This window comes from Lynx rufus, unplaced genomic scaffold (genome assembly GCF_022079265.1).
Source record: "Lynx rufus isolate CCGP_SWC_20201006 ecotype Redwood Valley unplaced genomic scaffold, mLynRuf1.p SCAF_6, whole genome shotgun sequence".
In the NCBI taxonomy this organism is placed as follows: Eukaryota; Metazoa; Chordata; class Mammalia; order Carnivora; family Felidae; genus Lynx; species Lynx rufus.
This window is the reverse complement of record NW_025814878.1, coordinates 23701505-23722823: the sequence shown is the minus strand read 5'-3', so window position 1 is coordinate 23722823 and position 21319 is coordinate 23701505. Positions and strand designations below refer to the sequence as shown.

The following is a 21319-nucleotide window of genomic DNA, read 5'->3' as shown; positions in this document are numbered from 1 at the left end:
ATAATGCCACTGTCCTGAAAATTCTTCAAGGACTATCTGTAGGAGAAAATGTAGTCGCTTTACTTAAACTATAAGACACTCCGTTTGCCTGACTAGTTTCCTCTCTCATTGCCTTCTTTCAATGTATATTGAATTCATGTGTACCATGCAAAACAATCCATACCCTCATGTCCCCATTCTTGCGCATATTGTCTTCTCTCCCTGAAAAATCTCTTCTTGTAAACTCCTACTCCCCCACATCTCACCTCAAATGTTGTCCATACTTTGAATCCACTTAGCTATTTTTTCCCCTAGCTCCCTCTGCTAGAGAGATGTAAGGAACAATGATACCTTAGAAGCAATGAGCACATAGTGCCTATTTCTTGGTTTTTAAACACCATTCTCTATTTAAAGGAACTAGAGCCTCTTGGGGAAATGGCTTATTCAGAACAGGAGCAGGGGAAGTATAACACGAGCCTGGAAAATTTTTTTACACCAGAAATTAAAGAGTTTTTACAGAATAATGGAACATATGAAAGGGACTCAGAAACCAGCTTGAAGGAGCCCCCCATCAGCAACATCTGGGGCAATCTGAGCACCACTTTAATAATATTAATAGGTTATGATCTGCTGAATAAAATAGGAAAACTTGAGTCTATACTGAAATAAGTACATGAATATTTTTAAATGGGCATAAAGAAACGTCCTTTCTTATCTTAGATCGCCAACTAATAAATGTAGAAGGAATGATGTAGGTAGATATATCATCATTTGGCAACTATTATAGTAAAAACTGATTCAGCCAAGAATCATCAATGTATGCTAATACCAGAGGGTGAGAATTTTAAGAGGAACATTATAGTCTTAAAGTATCTTCTGACCAAATACTAATTACAAAGGGAAAAATAGGAACTTGACAGTACAGAAATCTGGCACCGGTGACCAACGTTACCATCCCCAGTAATAGGACAGATCAGCATTGTAAGCCACCTGGTAAAGACACTCAGAACACACTTTTGTGATATTCCTGCCAAAAACGTACAACCTGAATCTAATCGTGAGGAAAGATCAGACAACCACAAATTGAGGAACATTTTACAAAATCATAGGTCTTTACTATCCAAAAGTTTGTCAAGGTCATGAAAGACAAAAGAACTAAAGAACTTTTTCAGGTTGTAGGAGACTGAAGAGGCATGACAACTAAGTGGAACATACGATTCTGTATTGTATCCTTTTTCTGTAAGGATATTATTGGGACAATTGACAAAATTTGAATGGGATCTGTGGACTAGGTAGTATTTTAACAATGTTAATTTCCTGATTTTGATGACTACAGTCTGGTAATACAGGAGATACTTTGTTTTTAGAAAATGCACACTGAATTATTTAAAAGTAATGAAGCTTCATATCTGTAACTTACTCAAATGGTTCAGAAAAAAGTATATATAAGTAAAATATGAGTATGTGTAGAGACAGAGAAGGATAAAGCAAATGTAATATGTCAACAATTGGAAGATTTGGGCAAAGATAGAAGTTCTTTGTACTATTCCTCCAATATTTTCTGTAAGTTTGAAAGTATTTTAAAATAAAAAATGTTGTAAAGGTACTGAGATTTCTGGCTTAGGTAACTGGATGGAAAATGGCTAATTAATTAACATTGGAAAGGCAGGAAGAGCAGGTATAAAGGAAAAGATAGTTTCAGTGGGATATATCCAGTAGGCAATTGAATATATAGTAAATATAAAAATGAGCCCGTTCAAACTGGAGAAAGCAGATATGTTGCTTTCCCTCATTAGCTCAGAGCACCAGACTGAGTTCCTACTGGTACTAGGAGAGGCAAGCAATCAAGAGTAGTAGCGCTCATAATAAAATTGGCCAACTATTCATGAAATGGATTTAGGGTATTCAAAACATTTAAATAAATATAAAATAGCAAATTTATTGAATAAGACCTAAGTATGGTTGATAGACAAAATGTTTCTCCCCTCTACAAAATATCCATTAGCCAATCAAAAGAGATGTTGGCGTTACTGCTTGTACTGCATTGCTAGGTCTACCATACAAAGTACCATAGACTGGTTGGCCTAAGCAACAGAAATTTATTTCCTCACAATTCTGGAGATTAGAAGTCCCAGATCAAGATGTTGGCAGGCTTAGTTTCTTTCAGAGGCCTCTCTCCTACCTCGTCCTTTTGTCTTCCCATAGTCTTCCCTCTGTACCTGAGTCCTAATCTTCTCTTCTTAGAAGGACATCAGTTATATTGGATTAGGGCCCACCCTAATGACCTAATTTCAGTGTAATTACTTCTTTAAAAATCCTATGTCTAAATATAGTGACATTCTGAAGTGCTAGGGTTTAGGGTTTCAACGGATGCGTTTTGGGGGCAAAAATTCAGCCTGCAACACTGCGGGTGTTATTGTGCTGGAAGTACAACAGAATGCAAAGATGGGACCTGTTTGGATTCTTATTCAGAACAAACTGTCTAGATAAAGATGTTTCAGGCAATCAGAGATTTTTCAGTATGGGCTGAGTTTGAGATGATATTAAGGAATTTTTATGTCTTTATAAAGGAAATAATGACAGTGTAGTTATGTAAGAATAAGCTGTTCTTAAGTCAATAGAATAGAATGACAAGATGTCTAAAATTTGCTTTAAAATATTCCAGAAAAAAAAAAAACAGGTAAGGGAAAGATAACACATATATACCTAAATTTTGATGGTCATTGAAGCTGGCTGGTAGGTACCTGGTATTTCATTATACTTTTTCTTTGTGTGTTTGGAAATTTTTGTAATACGCCGTCAAAACAAAAGTAGGAAAACTCATAGAGAATTTGAAAGACATAGAACCACAGAGAAAAAGGAAAAAATATTCAGTACTACTTCTTAAAGAGAATCCCAATTAGCTTTTTAAGGCAATTTTGTTTTCAGTCTGCTTTCCATGCATATTTTAATTTTGGTCATACTGTATACAATACGCTTATTTCTGTTTTTTGAATTAACATTATGTTATACTTTCATTTCCATACTATTGTATACGCCATGTAAACTTCATTAAAATTTTTAAGCTTGTTAATAATGTTTGTGTGTACTCATAGTAACAATTCAAACAATCATCCAGACATTTATAATGCAGAAACTGAAACCCTGTCATATGATAATCACTGGTAATAGTCTTTTATACCTTACTCCTTTCCTTCATGTATATACTAAATATACCAAGTTTAAAAAAAAACAAAAAACTTCATACTATCAACTTTGTCCTGATGCCTTGTTTAGTCTTTACCATGTATCACCATCCTAGAAGACTTTTTTTAAATGTCAGTAACATGCATCTATACATTCATTTTAATGGCTTCATACTCTATCAGTTTTATTCCAGTGTTGCCTTATCAATTATGATAAGAATGCCAAATATAATGGTTTTTTTGAATTAAAAGAGCTTTCATATAAGAGTCTCACATTATCACTAAATTTATTCCTCAGTATTTTATATATGTTTGGTATTATTTTGAATTCATTAACTTCTCTCGCTTTATTTGCTAACTGGTGATTGCACATTTTCCTACTTTTCCTCTATTCTAGGTCTCTTTTGCTAGTTTTTGTTTATTTCCTTAACCTCTTGGTATTGGAATATCCCAGAACTAACCTCTTGAACCTTTTCTCTATCCACATGTACTCACTTGGTGATCTCTTCCAGTCTCTATAGTCCCCTGGTCATACAGTCTACTTCCACACATGTCTCCCTAGCCCATTCCTCTCTCCTGAACTTCAGACTCATACATCCAACTGCATACTGAATATCTCCACTTAGATGTCTAATACACATGTCACGCTTACTAAACTCCTAATCACCACTTGAATATCAATGCCTCCCTTGAGGCTTTCTCCATTTTGTGTAATGGTAACTCCATTTTTTTTTTCCAGTTACTGACGCTAAACATCAAACACCTTGGAGTACTCTTGACTTTTCTCATTTTATTATACCCCATATACAACCAATCAGATTAATATTGATTTGAACCCAAATCCCACATAAGAGAGGTTATATTTATAATTTGGAAGGGAAAGTTTTCTTCTACTCAAACTTTAGCCCAGACCAGCCTCCTGGTCTTCCTTTGTTGGTGTAGTCTCTTGAGGGTCACAGTTTTAGTCAAAGGTCTTAATGCCCACACTGAACAAGAGCTCATATTCTATGTTTTGGTAGGCCAATCCACTGTGGGACTACATTTAGGGAATCAGCAAATACCTCTAGTGTAGGATTACCTGTGAGTAGTTCCTGCTTACCATTTTGTTTCACTTTTTTTTCTCTTTGGGCCCCTGAGAAACTTCCTTTGCTTTTCAGAGAGTTCAGTGAGGCAATTTAGTTGGCATTTGTAGCTGATTTTCAGAATTTTTTTTTTCTGCCGAGTATCTCTTTGACATATTGGGTAAAAAAGGATTCCTTCTCTCTCAACTCTTAATACATATTACAGGGTATGTATGGGTTAATAGTGATTGCCTTGTAATAGTGATTGCCATTCAAATTCAGCAATTAGATTAGATGAATTACTGAAATAATTGAGCTTTCTTTATAAACTTTCTGTGAAGAGACTTGCTAATAAAACTTGGTGAGCCCGTAGATGTGGGTTAGGTCAGAATTCATGGAACTTCCCACAATGTATAAAGCTATTTATAGATTTATTTCATATATATGAATATTGTTTTGTTAGGAAAAGTGTTTTGATTTAGGTCTCATAAGGCCTCATGAATAACAGGAACTGCAGCAGAGATAAAGGAAAACAACAAAAATTCATCAAATGCTCAATTTGGGTCTCTCAAGCAATGAACACTAGATGGCAGCAAATCAACATTTGTCATTACCAGGGCCTGAAAGATCCCAGTTTAAAGACATGGCCTTATTACATCTTATTATGCATCCATTTGTAATCCAAACCATTTAATTTACTGATGTTTAATCTACTAATTTGAATTTATAATAGTAAGATATATTTGACACCTGGACTGAAAAATGTAGTTTCCTGATTAATAAATATAGTATACAGAATGGTGCCTGTACCATCAGAAGTCTGTCCAGCAACACTTCCAAGAATCCACTCTCTCAAGACCACTCTCTACACAGCTCATCTTTTGTCTATGATGTGAGTTCCTGTGGTTGGACAAAAGGTACATGTCAGACACTCATTCCTGTTCCTGTGTTGTAAGCCTCTTGTGCCTATTAATGCTTAAATTTTCATCTTATCATTCAAATGATATCTGTTTATTAGATTGAGAACTAGCTTCACGTTTCTTACAAAGTGTGAAAATAGAGGCTTCCCAAGCTTTATGATGAGTAATTACCAGGCCTCCTTCTCTAGGGACTCAGGTTAGATATTTCCCATGAGTGAGAAGGGACTTTACTTGTTTTCACATTTAAGGTTATCTTTGTATAATCAGCATGTCAAATTAAAAAATATGTAATTTGGGTGTATAATTTAGCTTCATGAGCCCATTTTTTCTCTCCATACCTGAGATCATTTATAATTTTATGTCTTTTGAAATGTTTAGAATAAATTATTATTAACAGAAGACATTAATAATACAGAAAGAAGGGGAAAATGACAAGGAAGTAGTTCACCATTTCCTTCTCCAAGTGCTGGTCCGAAGAGTACAGCAATTCACAATTCCCGTTTCTCCGCAGTTTCGCTATCCAGGGTTTCATTTACCCACTGCACACCCAGGGTTTGGAAGCAGATGATCCTCCTTAGGAGAATCAGCAGAAGGTCAATAGTACCCTCGCTCTATGTCACAATATGTCACAATGTCATTTGCCTCCTGTCATCTCTGCACATAAGCATTTTATCATCTCACATTATCACAAAAAGGGTGAGTACAGTACAATAGATATTTGGAGAGATCACAGTCACATAACTTTTATTACAGTATAATTGTTCTATATTATTGTTCACTATTGCTGTTAATCTCTTAGAGTGCCTAGGTTATAACCTAAACTTTTTCATAGGTGTGTATGTGTAGGAAAAAACAGTATATATTGGGTTTGGTACTAGCTGCAGCTTCAGGCATCCCTTTTGCGGGGGGGGGGGGTAGCGGGAGGAGGGCCTTGGAACGTATTCTCCTTGGATAAAGGAGGACTACTAAATCCCCTTAAGCAGGGGCGCCTGGGTGATTTAGTTGGTTGACTGTCAGACTTCAGCTCAGGTCACGATCTCACAGTTTGTGAGCTCCAGCCCCACATTGGGCCCTGCACTGACAGCCTGGAGCCTGCTCCAGATTTTGTGTCTCCCTCTCTCTCTGCCCCCCTGCTCATGCTCTGTCTCTCAAAAATAAATAAAAACATAAAAAAAAATCTTTTTTAAAGCCCTTTAAACAGTTTCTGGTTTTGTTTCTTCTGGTGTTTACCTCCGTATCTCTTAACATTATTGCTAAATTCATCAGTTTTCAGTATTGCCTTAATGTACTGCTAAAGGAGATGAATGAACTCATTTGTATCACCTTCTATATTCCTTCCCCATCTCTTCCCAATAAAGTCATGTGAGGAGGCAGCAGACTACAGTAGAGAAGAGCACACTCTGGAATCCCATTTCTGCCCCTTGCAAGCTGTGTGAACTTAGGCAAGTGAATCCGTCCCTCTGAATCCTCTTCCTCATCTGTAAAATGGGGATAATAATAGTCCTTCCTCAGAGGATTATTATGAGGATAAATGGGTCAAAATACACCTAAAGCACTAACCAAGTGTTGATATTACTATATTTAATTTCTCTCCTGGTTATTTTTTAAGTAATATACTTACCCCTTCATTTTTGGTCAACTACATATCATATCTCTTGTCACTCTACTTTTTAAGATAAAGATATTGGCAACCCTCTCTCTCAAAAATGAATAAACATATAAAAAATTAGAAAAAAGAAATTGATGGCATTTCTTTTCTGCTGATGGTCTACTTTCTGTTCTCTTTATTGAGTTTGTGTATATACTCACATATATTATAGGTATGTATACACATATATATGTATGTGTGGTGGTGTGTGTTTTCTTTATAACCATTTTCTAGGTTATTGAAAAGAGGAAGAGATATATGTGTGTGGTCAATTCACATCTTGACTTTAGCATATATAATTTATTTCAGAAGAAGTTTTACTAGGTAGTATCTGAATAAAACAAATTAAGCTAAGTCTGGGAATATACAAACCAAATAAACCAAGTTATTAAAAAAGTTCAATTGATAGTTTGTTTCTCTCTCTGTTTCCCTCTTTTTCTCTGCCTCTTAATCTTTTTCAACTTCTTGCATCATGACTTCCCAAATATTCAAACATTTCATATTTCCAATAAGCCTTCAGCAGTTTATCTAACACTTTGTATTTAAGATAGGAACCAAATAATAGAAAGGAGATGTTATTTCTTGATGCAAAGCTATTAAGAAATTTTGCCGGTTTTTTACCTTTTCAAATATTTTCAGTTCTTCCTCATGATTATGACTGCAATATTCTTTCTGACTAGTAATGGCAGCAGGTGTCATATATGCTTCCCACTTCTCCAATCTTGCTACTGGCCAGGATCACTAATGGCCATATCATTCCTTCTCAATAAGCCTGGACACAGATTCAGAATTGCTTTCAACTTATCCATGCAGTTATTACTAATTTATTGGTGCTGGCATGTACGTTGTAAATTGTTTGCTATCTCTCTACCTTAAAAATCTCATGACTTCAAGGCACCTGGGTGACTCAATTGGTTAAGCATCTGACTCTTGAGTTTGACTCAGGTCCTGATCTCATGGTTCGTGAGTTTGAGCCCTATGTCTGGCTCCATGCTAATTGTGCAGAACCTGCTTGGGATTCTCTCTCGCCCTTTCTCTTTACCCCTGCCCTGCTCATTCTATTTTTCTCAAAATAAATTTTGAAAAATCTCATGACTTCAACATATTATATCACTGTAGACTTCCAATGTTATCATTTTCATATATCTTCTGCTATAACCAATCAATTAAAAGATTGGGGGTCAAAAGGCTTGAGTTCTAGTTCTATATTAATTACTTGTGTTATATAAGATAAATTATTTATCCTTCTAGATCTCAGTTTTCTCACTTGAGCAATAAAACAATTGGACTATGATAATTTCTAAGATACTTCCTAGCTCTGAAATCTTTTAATATCAAATACCCATATAGAAATTTTTTACTTAAATGGTCTATCATTACCTGAAACTCAACATTTAAAAATTTTTTTCTTTTAAATTTTTTTAACGTTTATTTATTTTTGAGACAGAGAGAGACAGAGCATGAACGGGGGAGGGGCAGAGAGAGAGGGAGACACAGAATCAGAAGCAGGCTCCAGGCTCTGAGCCATCAGCCCAGAGCCCGACGCGGGGCTCGAACTCACGGACCGCAAGATCGTGACCCGGGCTGAAGTCGGATGGTTAACTGACTGAGCCACCCAGGCGCCCCTAAAAATTTTAATTCAATGCCTTAAAAACATCTTTTCCTCTTAGATTCTGTATTTTTGGTAATTTACACTCTAATCTCAAAATCTTTTATTTAACTTTTGATTCTTCTCTTTCCTTTACCTTTTATATTTTATCCATTACCAAGCCTTGTAAATTCTTCCTCAGAAGAACCTTTGCATTATCCATTACTTTGTATAACAGCTGTTACTAGTCTGAGGCAGACTAAGAATCTATGTTCCCAATAAACTTGACCTTTTTAACTTTCAGTTCACTTTATATAACCTTATAAATTCAATATTCTTATTTATTTTCACAAGCAATCTCCTACTCAAAATCTTTTGTGATTTTTCCCCTGCTAGTATAATAAAATCAGAATTTCTTAGTCTGTAATTCAAACTCTTCCATATTCTGCCTATGATTTAATCCCGTTAACCTGAAACAAGATACCCCTAAATTGTCTGTTGCATTCATGATCTGTTATCATGCAGGACCAATTTTCTCAGTATAAATGTTCAAGAAAGAGAATTTGATTGGTTTAGCACAGCCTCTAGGGCTGTTGTCCTCCCCCAATTTAAATCATGGTAACTGGGAACATCAAGGACTATTAGTGAAGAAAGAGCCTTCTCTTAAAAGAAAATAGGATAGTATCTCTAGTGAACCCTTGGAGTTAAAGATTATGCAACTCCCAAACCTGAAACTATAGGAAATCCAAAGTTTAAATAAAACATTTAAATCAAACACAGATCATTTAGTTTTCTGAAGCCTTTTTTCCTTTTCAAGCTTCCATCACTGAGCATAGTCTGTTGGTCAGACAACTTGGAGTAATACCAGAAGTTATATGCTCATGCTCTAGAACTAGACAAACATGAATTTGAAACACATTTCCTACATTAGTTATCTAACCTTAATCTAAGTATATTACAGTTTACTCATATGGAAAATGATATAATAATTCCTAAGATTTGTGAGTACTTGCTGTATTTCAGGCACTGGAGTATTTTTCATATAGTAACTAATCGTCACAGTTCCATTAAGTAGGTCGTAGTTTACAGATAAGGAAACTAAGGTGCAGGAAAGCTGAGCACTTTGCCCATGATGGCTACTAAATAGATGGAAACACAATGTTTGAATTCAGAAGACTGTGTTCCAGAATCTGGAGTTTTAGTCATTACACAATGCTAGTGCCTGACAAATAGAGCTTTATAACTCGTAACCTTTATTATATCAATTGCTGTTTATTTTATGTACTAAAGATCCATTCCATTCTTTCCATATCTACTCCCATTACTTCTACCTGGATGATACAGAAGCCCCTTAGGGCAGAACATCTCATCTTTCTTCAATCCATCCTCTTCACAGTTTTCCAAGGCTCTTTAGCATTTCACTTCCCTGATCAGAATTTTTCAAAGGTTTGCCTCAAATACTCGATATATATGGCCTACAGTGAGCCACATATATCAGCCCCACCATTACTCTCCTATCCCCTGACCAGAAACACTATATGTAGTTCTGGAAGATGTCAGTTCCTCCAATATTTAAAGTAGAAACATGTCATATCAGTCATAATTTTGCATATTATTTTCTCTGGCTGGAACACTATCATCCATTTTGTCCATCTGTCAAAGTCCCATTTCCCTGCAAATGTCACCTCTCCTTTCACATGGCCCCCAATTCCCCAGTGTACAGTAGATATTCATGCTCCAATGCCTTTGAAACACATTGATTGCATTTATATATACAATGAACATTGGTATTTCTATACCCCTCCTGTATGATAGGTACTGTCTTAGTCTGTTCTGGCTGCCATACAAAAATACCAGAGACTGAGTGATTTATAAACAACATAAATTCATTTCTCACAGGTCTAGAGGTTGGGAAGTCCAAGATTCAGAAGCTGGAAGATTTGGTGTCTGGTGAAAGCCTTCTTCCTTTTAGACTGCCATCTTGTCTCTGTGTCTACACATGGAAGACAGGGCAAGAGAGCTCTCTGAAACCTCTTTTATAAGGGCACTAACCCCATTCATGAGGGCTGCATCCTCATGAGCTAGTCGTCTTTCAAAAGGCCCACCTCCAAATACCATCACATCGTATATAACACATGAATTTGGGGGAACAAAGGCATTCTAGTCTATAGCAAGCACCTTGAGAGCAATGATGATGTATGTCCACCTTTTTTTGTCCGGTATTTATCATACTGCTCTGCACATAGTAGACACTAACTATATTTTAACTGAATTTCATTCTCTTAACATAGCTCAGAAAATGTCAAAGCCAGGGGCACCTGACTGATTCGGTTGGTGGAGCATGCAACTCTGGATCTCGGAATGTGAGTTTGAGCCCCATGATGGGTATAGAGATTCCTTAGAAAATGTCAAAGCCATAAAAACTCACAGCCCCTTTCCCACTAGATTATTTTAACCTATACGTCTCAGAAATTAAATTTCTTGGGAAATTGAAACTTTCTTGGAAAAAACACACTTGGTTCTATAATAGATACTGATCTCTAATTACTGAGCTAATCCTAATGAAAGAAAGACTGGGTCAAACTGACCTAAACCCACTGTGGGACTTAGTTGGAAGGCAGAGGGTAACAAGGGAAGACAGAAGTGGGTGAATGGGGTTGATCGGGTCTGACCACTGGTCTAATACACCCAGAGTGCCCTTGCTGTCCAGGAGTGATTGCTACATTCTGGCCTTGCTCTCTGAGTCATACTTATTCCTTTATTTTCTCTTGGGTTCCCTGCATTTGATTCTTCTTTCTGTGAGCCTTCTCACCCTACTTTATCCCCAGTCTCTAGTTTTTCTTATAGTTACTCCAGTCCTTTTGTAGAATTGAGGCTCTACCATGTTCTTTCTAGTCATTTTCCTGAGAAAGTATTGCAACTGTCTTAATCTCAACCCAGCTGCTTTTTTTAATGGGCAGACTATCTGGAAAAGGAACTACAAATTTTATTGATTGACAGTATATCTTAATATAGTGAGTGTGTGTGTGTGTGTGTGTGTGTGTGTGTGTGTGTTTTCTACCCAGCACCTCTTCCTTCTTGTTTTGGTAAAAATACTTAGATTTTCATGTGGAAAATAATCCTTCTCCCATTATATGTGGTCTTGGAAGGGATGTCAATGAAAAAGCCCTACTTTTGCCTTATCTAAGGCCAAGACATGGATACAGGGACACTTGAGCTAAGCAAGGACAGTAAACTCTCTCTCTGGAAATTAAATCTTGAATGGGGTAACACAGTTATTGATGATTAATCTGATGGCAGCAACCCAAAGAGACTATAAATTAGTCCTGACTATTGGATTATTGGAATTATCTGTTTTGCAGTAATTTCGTAGTTTATAATATGCATTATCTGCAATAACATTATGACAGTTCCATACTTTTGTTTGACACACAATACATAGATAGAACAGATTTATCATATTTGGTCTGTAGGTAAATCATAAATCTTTTTAAATTGCTTAACTATATACCATTCTGAATCTTTTCATTCCACCAGGAAAATACAGGTTTTTTTCTCCCCTCTCTTTAAAAAAATTAAATACCAAAATAACTATACTTAAATAAATAATGTTATGATGATGGCATTTAGAAATTCACAATAAGGCCAAAGCCTTCTATTTGCAGGACTGCTCAGCCCTGACCCTGTGGAACACTCTGGGCAGGCCTGTGGGTTTTCTTCTGGGATAGTCTGAACTGAAGCTGGGGGGGGGGGCTACAGTGCTCACTCTCTTACCTTTGTTTCCTTTGCTCTGGATTTTAATTTTTGTAGGAGAGAAGTCAGCCCTAGGACTGGATCAGTTATGAAAGGCTGTGGGGAATTTCCTATTACAAATCAGAAAACAACTTAGATGTTTTCAATGCTTAACTTCAGGGCACTTGCTCCAAGACCCTCCTGTCAACACGCAGCTTCTGTTCCACCTGAGCTCCAGCTACCTGTGAGCAGGGCCAACAGCAACATCATGAGGTAGACAAGTGGTTGGACTTGATGATGCCTGGAACCGATGACACTGAATGGCCAACAAGCCATGGAGAGATCTGTGACATTTTGAAAAGGGTGTGTTGTAAAAGGTCAAATCTTTTGTTTTCCAGTCCAAGTAGTAACAGTTCTGTTGTTTGAAACCTACATACTCCTTATAAGACTTGTCCTACTTAGAGTGGAATATTATGCTTGGGAGTGGGGGGCTGGGGCGGGGAAGAAATCAACACAAAGAAACTACAAAAAAGAGCCGGAAAGAAAAACAGTTAAGTGCAGCTCCTGTGAGTCCAGCAGTTTTTTTCCTCAATGTAACAAGAGGTTATCTGTCTGTCAAGTCTGTAGGGCCACCCTTACACACTGAAATGGAGGTGGATTAAATGCATGAAGCACCTGCTCTAACACAGAAAACTTGCAGATGTTATCAAGCAGTTCCACCTGAACTTTAACAGGACAAACAAAAGGAAATCATCCGTAGCTGGAAACAAACAAAACTGCAAAACAAACAAAACGAAATCCACGCGAAAAGTCCTGTGTGATTCCAGAGTAGAAATGGAGTGATTTGAAATGTCAACGCCTCCCCACCCCCATTTGGTAAAGAAAGAAAGTACACGTCGAAATATTCTAATTCCACATGGGAACAACAAAAAACTGTCTTACCCACAGTGCCCTGCCCACAAGTCCCCTGAGCGAGGCGAGGTGGCCCCCGCGACGTCCTGGCAGGTCAGCTTGCCCCAAGCGTTGGGCCCTCTCGGAAGGACCCAGCTGCCGGAAGGAGGTTTCCTTCCGTGTGTGGCTTTGTGCAGGTGTGACTTCCGTCTTTAACTGAAGGCCGCCTGCATTTTTGTTTGCAGCGCTGAGAAGTCCGACCGCAGGGGCCTCTACCTGCCGAGAGAATGCGCTGGCGACGTGGGTGGGAGGCAGCGTCCCCTTCTGGCACCACAGAGTTGACATTAAAGTAAGAAAAGCTCTCCTAGTGGCCAGACTTGGACGCCGTCCTCCCGCATGGCGGCCGGCAGCTTTCCCATGCTCGCCGCGAGACGAAGCTCTGGCCGCCTGCGGTCGGGACCCGCTTCTGCCGCAGCCATTCGGACGGGTCCCGGTTCCCGTGCTCTGTGGGCAGAGACGCCAACCCCGACGTGTTTGTCGCCAGCCGCTTCAGACCACTCACCACTGCCTCGGAAGCCCGGCCGTGCCCCTAGGCGCGGATTGGCACCGCGTGAGTCCCGTTTTGCTTTACAGTTTTTATTGGTAGCTGGTGCCGACCTGGAGGTGACCGTCTGAACCGGGGTGGCCTGTCACATCTGATCCCGCTAGCGGCGCCTCGTGTGGCACGGCTAACCGCAGGAATAGGTTCTACTTTCACTTTTCCTTCTTCCTGGTCTTCACACACGTCCTGAGGCTCTTGCTTAGGAGGGGCCGGCACGGCCACCTGAGTGACCGGCCACCCGCTCGGCGACAGCGTACGCGTTCGCTGGGGCCAGGCGGGCCTTGCTGGTGACGGGCACCGCAGGGATCCAGTGGACGGCGCGAACCGTCTGCATGGCAGGCTGCTGGGAGGTGGAGGTGGTCACCGGGGCTGCGACGGTGGAGGTGACGGGCCATCAAGATGGGTGGACTAGACGGAGGCGAGCCTGGTGCCCTCCTGGACGAAGGCCCGTAGGGGCTGTGAGACGCCAGGCTTGGGCTCCAGGGCTGTTGAATCTTCTCTGACCCCCGGGAGGTGGTGGGGGGGGGAGGGTCTGAGCGCCACCGATGTGAGCAGACAGGCTCCAGTGGGGTTGGGAGAGGCCGGGCACTTCCGAGAGCGGTCCCAGAGGGATTCTGAAGCAAGACCCTAGACCTCCTTTCCTAAAAACCTACTCAACTAATTTGCTTTCGGAGGCAGGATCTATCCTCCAGAAGGAACCTTTACCTGTTCTTCCTGGGAACCTGGTACTTTGATGCAATAACAATTCAGAGAGACATTGTGGCGTATTGAATTCTGCTTGCCCTTGTAGTATGGATAATTTTTTAGTGATGTGCATATACATTCCATTTAGGGTGAGTGGTTTATCAGGAAACATCGTAATTGCTTGTATGATTAATTGTGTGCAGGAATAAGGTGGCTTCGTATCATCCTTTAGGCTGTCTCTACCCAGAAGCTTCCTGTTCGTTTTCTGTCTGTGAGTTGTGGGCCATTAAATTGAAGTCAGATGGGATTCCACAGCGGGTTTTGTACTCCCCGGGGGCTGGATGGGCCAGTTTGCAGCACTGGTGGTTCCCGCAGCCGGAGGCGAGGGGGCTGATGAAGTGGGCCGTGGTGTCTGGAATGTCGATGGCCAGGGGCGAGATGTGGGCCTGCTCGGGTTTCACGGGGAACTCGGCGCCTCCCGTCTCTCCCTCTTCTCGCTGGACAGGCAGCGATCACGATTTTGATGTTTGTGTTCGGGAACCCGGACGTGCACGCGCGCTGCAGCTGCAGCGGCGGCTTCCCACGCCTCTGAAACATGTCCGTGAACGCCCGCTTCTGGTGGACGCAGCGCAGGTGGAAATCACCACAGGCTTGGGGCCTGGGCTATGAGGTCAGCTCCGGGCAGCGCTGCCCTGGCCACTGCTGCCTGGGGACATGAAGGTCTGGACGTGGTGCTGCAGGGTGGCGCCAGCGACCAAAACTCATGTCCTTTGAGTCCTGGGACGAGTTGGGCCCCATGGTCACTGAGCGTTTCCTTAGGTACTGGAACTGGAGGCCTTAACATGTGCATCATGGCCCAGTCTCACCATTGAACTGAGGGCCGCACCAGGCTGCCGGCCCTGTCCTGTTTCTTTCAATATTCTATCCAATGCTTTATTGTTCCGTTCTGTAAATGACCTCATACCTTTGTAAGAAATCATTTTTTTGTGTCCTTAAATTGAACAGTGTTGGTTTACATACTAAAGCCCCAATTGACAAATGCAAATTCCTTGCTGCAGTGCTCTTCCCAGCAACTGGGAAGCATTGAGATCCCAGTGTTAACTCTGCTGAATCACCAACACCAACAACAAGGGTTTTTAATAATAGGGTTTTTAATAGTTCTCCAATCTTCCTGTAACTGGGAACTGATGTAACTAACAGATCCTATGATTTGCCCCAGTGTGCTGATTTTCTGTGTGGTCAGTCCTTGTCATGATGATAGCACCATCTATATTTACTCTTGTTGTTGTTGTTGGGTTCAGCGTCGATCCAAACTTGTGCTACCTACTTTCATTATCTGACCAAACCTTTTCTTTTTTGCTTTTCTGAGGTATAATTTACAGACCACAAGATTCACCTATTCCCAGTGTACAGTTTAATGATTTTTAGCAAATTTATACATTGGGTAACCCTCATCACAATCCAGTGTTGAATGCCCAGTCTTAACGTGTATATTTTCCATGGCTCACTGATGGGTCCTAAAAGCATGTACTGTACAAGCTATAGCAACACCAGACATGGGGCAAACCTGGAGATCTGCTGGTGTCCTCAAGCTTAATGTAAGGGGAAAGTGTCAATGTGGTAGATTTCAGAGACAATTACTGTTATTGAAGGGGCGATGCCAAGGGTCAAATAGAAAAGACACTAGAAACCCCAAATGGGATCCACATAATAGGAATCAGCAAGACAGACAAGGCAACTGGAAGCAGGACACAAGAAAGACATGCTATATGGTTCAACCTTATGCTGTGGGCAGATCTCACTGCTTTGAATGGATGTGACACACTTTTGCTTGATAATGCCACCTGGTGCCTGATATCCCAGATTTCACTTAACATAAATTTCACTTAAGTTAAATTTTTCACTTAACAAATTTTTAACACATGGAATGAAAATGTTAACATATATAATATTAGCCTTGGGACTAGGGTTGAAAAATTTTTATTCTTCCTCCTTTACTCTTCATCTTACAGTGAACCTGTGAGAAAAGTGGGTGATACGTGACTAACATAATGATGATGATACTTTATTCTAGCTCATGTCATACCATATTTGAAATTAGTACCCTCCTGCTGCATCTCAAGCTTATTGATGAGTTACACCGTGTAGGAATATAAAAAAATTAAGTTGGCAGATTTTGGAGACTGACTCTAGAAGGCTAGTGTTAATCATGAAAAGATCTAATATTGAAACAGAACAACTAGAGTGAACTTGGAGGAGAAGAGAACTTTTAATTTTTTCTCTCCCCCATTGTTTTTACTATCTGTGATCATGTCTTCAAGGTGGCACAATACAGAGTGGCCAGCAAGGCCTTCCTGTTGCTTTTGTATGTTCCAGCTTATTATTCTTGCGAACATGATTAAGTTCTGTAAATATCTTAGTTTGGGGCTTAGCTGCAGCTACCCTGGAAAAAGAATATAGATTGAGAAAGGTACAAAATATATGTTTCCCCCTTTGGTAATGTTTAGTTGATTTGTTATTTCTTCAGAGTAATTAAAATTGGGTGTCAAGGACAATTTTTTGAACATCAAAGAAAAACAAGAGCCCTGAAAAATAGAGATATCAGAAGTATTTCTTTATTTTATCTTTATGACATGGGTTACCATGGAAATGGAAGGGGTTAGAACAGAGAAAACTAGAGAAGATATGGTACCATTGGGGATTATAATGACTTTGTGAAGGTTTCTCTTTCAGAGATAGGTTCAGTTTGGACAACTGACTAACTCACGTTATGTGGTGTACTCTAAATGGCCAATAAAATTCCCAAGGTTTTTCAAAGCAAATGGTGTTTGTATCTCACCAAAGACCCACATCCAAAATGTTACCCAAGACTTGTTCATACTACTTTGAAACTATCCCCATGATTCATAGATTTTTACAATTTCTCTGTTTCTGTTGCTTTTTTCTTAAGTCCCCACTATTTCTTGCCTGGATTCTGTGATGGTGTCTTTACTAAACTCCCCACCTCAGTTGTGCCTCTAACTCTATTCTGTGCATGGCTGTCAATGGGTCTGCTCATAGCCACCATGCTTGAATTTTTAAGTTTTCCATATCTTTCAGAATAAGGTTGACATATTAGGAAGACTCTTCATGTACTCTTCCAACATCATGCTTACCCCTTTCCTTCCTTACACTCTTATGTATCAACTGAGTACAACTATTTGATTTATTCGCTCATCTACTTAGCGAATACTGATTGAGGATTCAGCATCTGTTGAGCGCTGATCTGGGTGTTGGGAGTATAGTAGTAATACTTCCAATTTTTAGAATGATTCCTCTTTGCTCTTACATGTAGTTCTATGCATATCTTCCTCTCTTCCAGGAACTCCCTTCCTCCTTACAAGCCTATTTTCTGCTAGGTGCCCTTCTGACTTACTTCTGATAAGCCTCTCCTATCTTGTAGGCTGAATGAAGTGACATGATGTGTCATCTCATAATACCCTCACCCCTCATGCATTTATCACACTACATTTTTCCTCTTCTCTTTATACGCCACTAGGGTATAAGCTCCTTAAGGCGATATATCCTACTCCTTTCTGTACCTCCAAGACTGTGCCTTGCATCTTATAGGTGTTGTTTATGGGAGATCCTTTGAAAAATCTCCAAATGGGTTATGAAATCCTAGACACTGCCTAGTAATGATGTTTCCTTCTGATGGGAACAGATGAATTAAATATACTTTGATCATTGTTTTTAAAGCAATTTATGCAAAGGTGGCCATGCCTTTTTATGAAAGATATCAGCACAAAGGGAGAAAAGAATAACATTTGCAAATCTTTTGCTTAAAGCTTTTCCTTAGAAATCTACTTGTGTGCTTTTTTAGACAACTATTTTTTTTAAAAAAATGTATCTGTCTCCATAGCTAGATTAGGAGAAATTTTGATCTTAAATTTGAACTTTTATATGTGAATTAAGACAAACAGAAGTTACAGAATTTGTAATGCATTTCACCACAGATACAATTCCTGCTCTGGAGAAGACATCAGAACATAGTCTCCACTAGTAGAGCACACCTGAATATCACATCAGCTGTGGCCCAGTCCCCTCTGTTGTCTACTCCTGAGAAGGCTGGATTTTCCAGAAAATGGACCCTGAGATTTGTATATGAGAGGTTTATTAAGGAGGGCTCTTGGCATCTACATGTGGGGTGGGGTGGGAGGAGGTGAGTGAAGAAATCTGCACTGTGAACACTTATTATCCTACAGCTCTTAGTCACTTAGTGGGAAAATCTGATTTTGAGGTTCAGAACAATTAGGAAAATTCAGATTCCCATCTCCATGGAAATGGAGGGCTATCCTAGGGCAGGAAAGTTATAGTAGATCCTGGTGTTTGCTTTCAAGTTTATTTCCCTCTTCTTTCTTGCTGTTAAAACTTATCCGGTTGTTCACCTGCTATGTAGCCATTGGCTCGGGAAAAGTGACTCCGATCCTTTGTTTCAAGAGAATAAATCTGACTATTCTTAGCCAATCATTGTAATTTGATTCTGTTCTCCAGAGACTGGATTAAGAAGAGGCATGCCATCTTTCTGGCCAATTTTCATTTCATCTTTGGATGAGGGGATGTCTGCTGGTTACTTCTCAGAAAGGCTTGTTTTAAGAAAGAAACATGTTTTAAAAAACCAGTGACATTATTCTGACTCTGGATGTAGCTGGATGAAGAAGTGGTCTACAGCTGCTGCAGTCACATGCACCATGAGAAGAACCAGCATAAGCTGATAAGCAAGATATTAAGATGGCAGAATGAGAAGATGGCAAGAATCTGGTCCTTAATACTTCTGTGTTACTGAATTAACCAACCCTGAAACTTCATGCATTAGGATGCTACAGAGAAACAGAATCGATGGGATATATATGAAATTATAAATTTAGTACATATATGTTCTGTTGATTTTTTATAAGGAATTAGCTCATGCGATTATAGAGGCCAACAAGTTCCAAAATTTGCTGTCAGTAAGCTGGAGGTCTAGGAGAGCTAATGGTATAGTTCCAGTTCCAGTTTGAGTCTAAATGCCCAAGAACCATAAGAGGTAATGGTGTAGTTCTAGTCCGAAGCATGACAAGCTCAAGACCCAGAAGAGTTGATGTTTGAATTTGAGTCTGATGGAAGAACACTGATGTTCCAGCTCAATGGCAGTCTGGCAGGAGGAATTCTCTCTTACTCAACTGAGCCTTTTAGTTCTATTTAGGCCTTTGATGGGTTGAATGAGACCCACCCACATTAGAGTGGGCAATCTACTTTACTCAGTCTCTCTATTTAAATGTTAAACTCATCCAAAAACACCTTCATAGAAACACCCAGAATAATTTTTTAACAAATATCAGGGCACCTCATGGCTCAGTCAAGTTGACACTTAAACTTAACCATTACAATTGATCCCTTATCAACTTGTCACCCATATGCATCTCTTTAAGCCATAATTACTCCCCAAATGAAGACAATAACAAGGTCATAATTTTATCTAGGACCATACAACCATCTTGCATACAACTGAAAATGCCCCTTCTCTAGAAGAGGAGGTAAAGTCCTTGAGTGATGTTTGCTATTCTTCTTGATATCCTATAACTTAAATACCATGATGTAAAATTAGCAATACTTAAGTATTATGATACAAAGTCAATACATTTTATGTTACATAACAGGGGAATAAGAGAGGAAATAAGACAGAGATATACATAAGCTAATATACATGTAAGTATATTCACAAAAAAATAAGAAGAAAAAACTCATGACAGTTAAGTGCTTATTTCTGTAACTGGTTACATGGTCATAGCTAGTATTTATCACTACCTTCTTTTACTACCCATTCTATATTCACTCTGCCTTCATCAAGCACCTTAGCTGGTCATGGTTGATTACCTGATGAGGTGACCAAAACCTTTATTCTTGAAGGGTCTGGGCTATTAGTAGTTCTGCCTGGATTGGTTTTTTTTTTTAGTCTTCTAGTGACCTTAATCACAAAGTATGGGAATACTAAGGGATATATTTCAGACATACTCTTCCTGCTCTGCATTGTAGAGTAGCAGTCCAATTTCCCATTAGCAGTCAGAATCAGTCACCCAAGACAGCACAGTAACTCACTTCTTTGCCTGTTGATTCAGACACAATGAGTCCAAAGTGGTCAGGTGGCAGGCTTAACTTCTAGTTCAATGGAATCATTGTTGTGTCTCCTGGTGAAAGCATTCCTTCCTTAGGAACTAAGACTAAGCCAGCAGACAGAAAGTTGCAAGAACAGGAAGCAAAAATTTTGCTAGTGAGTCATTAAGAGTAATAGTGAGTGCTGCTACTCCTGTTTCCATCCTTTGATTCCTGGACCCATGAATTCCAGTTATTGCAGAAATAATTCCATATATTGAACATTGATTCAGATCATACACAGCCATCTGGAAAACCTTGTTCCAGTCCTGCAAGGTATTAGCATCTAGCTTGTGCTATAGCTGAGTCTTCAAAGGACCATTCTACTGTTCTATCAAGTCAGTTGCTTAAGGATGGTGCGTAACACAGTAAGACCAGGAAATTCTGTGAGCCCACGCCCATGACCACAGCTCATTTGCTGTGAAGTGAATTCCTTTATCAGAAGCAATGTTGTATGGAATACATGACAGTGTGTAAGATATTCTATATGTCTACAGTGGTAGTTTTGGCAGAAGCATTGAATTAAAGGAAGGCAAATCAATATTCAGAGTAAGTGTCTATTCCAGTAAAAATAAAACTCTGTCCCTTCTATAATGGAAGGGATCCAGTGGAATCAACCTGCTACCAGATAGATGGATGATTACTTCAGGGAATAGTGTGATGTTAGGGACTCAGTGTTGGTCTCTGCTGCTGACAGGTTGGGCACTCAGTAATGGCCATAGGCAGGTCAACCTTATAGAAGTCCATGTATATACCAGTTCCATTTGATGATGGAGTCCTGCTGTGTATGCCCAACTCTATGGCTCGATGGGTAAGATAGCACCCAGCTCATGATGGGCAGTGGGGTTGCTTCCTAACT

The 21319-nt window shown here is 39.6% G+C and overlaps 1 pseudogene; it reads right to left on the bottom strand.

Moving 5' to 3' along the window:
- Window positions 1–13368: 13368 nt before the first annotated feature.
- Window positions 13369–21319, bottom strand: part of LOC124529073 (forkhead box protein K2-like) — a 51415-nt pseudogene continuing 43464 nt past the window's right edge.